At 40.6% G+C, this 2,273-nt stretch overlaps 1 long non-coding RNA gene across 1 annotated transcript; it reads right to left on the reverse strand.

Annotated features, from left to right (window-relative positions):
- Window positions 1-359: 359 nt before the first annotated feature.
- Window positions 360-1,818, reverse strand: LOC139663208 (uncharacterized). The gene is made up of 3 exons (XR_011696700.1): window positions 1,715-1,818; window positions 1,267-1,386; window positions 360-450 (listed from the first exon to the last, which is right to left on the reverse strand). It is a non-coding gene; the product is annotated as an uncharacterized lncRNA (long non-coding RNA).
- Between the last annotated feature and the right edge of the window lie 455 nt (window positions 1,819-2,273).

Consider the following 2,273-nt stretch of genomic DNA (forward strand, 5'->3'; position numbering starts at 1 on the left):
GTAGACCTGTTAATGTGAACATGAGCACATTTTGAAATCACATTATGTTTGTCTTCATATTCTCAGATTCCTCTGATGTTATTACATATATAAACTTTTTAAAATCATTTTTCACTTACTTCATACTACGCGTTTCACATTTTTTGGTATATTCACACATTGTACATATTCCTCATTTGTTTTTTTGTTGTCACAGTTTATTTATACCCTATCTTTCTTTGTTGTATCCTATTACTATTTGCTGCTGAAAATGATCCATTTTCTTATTTTAATGGCTAAAACTCTTACTTTACTTGTCACCAAATGAAAACGAAAGTCAGAGAGTAGCCTACTGTTTGGCCAACTGCACCATAGTTTAATGGCATTATCAGCTGTCTCGGTTGGGGGATACTGTGCCCTTCACTTCACATGCAGATGAAAGGGGGTCCCACTGAAGCCTTTGCAGTGGAGCTGGGGAGGAAACAAAGACAGCATTCAGAAGGCCAGCCATTGAAATGTGCTGTAATGTTCTCCATGCTGGCCTAGGACTGAGACTCATGTTATGACCTCAAACACAACTTGTTTGCAGTCAGACCTCCTCCTGCTGTTAACAGCCACAGTCAGAGGTTTGAGTTTTAGCTGCTTCAACAGTAAAGTTATATATATGTGTGAAGAGGAGCAGATTGGAGTTTTAGCTATACAAACATTTCTGGGAGGCAGAAATTAAACCTCAGTGGGCGGAGCCAAAGAACCACAGTTTTCAGAGTGCAGGTTAGCTAAGTGGCAAACTTCAATGGTAAAGAAAGATCTGATCAAAATAAAAATATAAATATGAATGGCAATTACTTTTTTTTTCATTCATTCATGACCGTGACATGCATGATCCCTGAATTTCAGCAGGCTGGTTAACTAGTTTACCTAACTGTGGTTCTTTGGCTCCGCCCACTCAGGTTTAACTCAACCAATGAGATTATTTATGCCTCCAAAGCAGCTCTGCCTCTGACAAATGTTTGTGCTCCAGTCTGCTAACGAAGGCTTGAAGCACATGGCTCTTCAAACATAAGCAGTCACAGCTGTAATTAGTGATTCTGAAAATAAATGGGCACCTGCAGGCACAATGGTAACAGTTATTATGTCCACGATCCTTATTTGCTACAAACGTATCTTCATTGCATTATTCTCGGCCCCTTTCTTTTACTCCATTTCCAGTTGAAGCTAGTACGCTCGCAAGACCTGATGTCTGGTTATGCATGGAATTAAGCTAGGTTATAAACTGTATTTGTTTACCTGCTCGTGGGGTACAATCCCTGCAGTGGAGAGCAGTTTGGTCCTCCTCACTGTGCCCAGGTGGTTCGGGGCCCCGCCTCCTGGCATCCCCCACATACACTGCTGCATGGTCTCATTGTGCTGCAGACGGTAAGAGAGGTACAACACCATTAGTAAACATGCCTTCATAAAGTAATTATTATTATTTCAATTGTCTCAAAAAAGGATAGAAAATAACTTAACAGAATAAATATTTTACTTTTTCATTGCAAACTCAGGGAATTCTAGGATGAATTTTCGATTTTTTTGGCCATTATTGTCCATATGCCTGTGTGACACTGCTTCATAGCAATATTACTGAGGTATGCAACACACAACAGCAATGTACATCAATGTAAATCGGATTGACGTTACATGTATAACCAAGGCATTAGTTAAAAAGCGATATTATTGTTCTAAAATAACTAACTGTTCGGTCGACGATGGAATTTCTAGTTCTGCTCCTCTCCGCATGTTGTTTCTTCTCCTCTACCTGCTGGCAAAGGTCTTTGTAGTACTGCCTTTTGGTCTCCTGAAAGAAAGGACACATGAAATGAGCTGAAAGGTTAGCGATGGCTGCTTTCATGACAGTTCACGCAGAGGAAGAGGGCAGAGGTCAAGAGAAGAAGGTGCGACCTCTCTGATGATGTAAGATGGCTTCCTGCTCGCTCTTGGGACTCTGACGGTGTTTTGCTGCTGAGTGGCCGGTCCTGAACTTTTTCCCTGGGTGGACAGGAATTTGAACATAACCTGTTGTTAGATGACATGCCTTATCATCAACAACTTTAAAATCAGTGTTAAACATAGATCAACACTCCCATCTAGTGTTTGTATCCATTTACTGCAGTTTAATTTAGCTTAAACTGCAGTATTGATATATTTGACATGCTGCCTACTGTGATGGATGGATGAACTGAAGAGGTCCTGTTGCTTGCATTTCCTTTCAGTATTAGCAATGGCAGAGCATCTGAGGAAGAATAAGCAGACAC

The sequence above is a fragment of the Centroberyx affinis genome, unplaced genomic scaffold (assembly GCF_046629955.1).
Source record: "Centroberyx affinis isolate AG114_WGS23_722 - 3 ecotype Tasmania unplaced genomic scaffold, CSIRO-AGI_Caff_v1 ptg003958l_1, whole genome shotgun sequence".
Lineage (NCBI taxonomy): Eukaryota > Metazoa > Chordata > Actinopteri > Beryciformes > Berycidae > Centroberyx > Centroberyx affinis.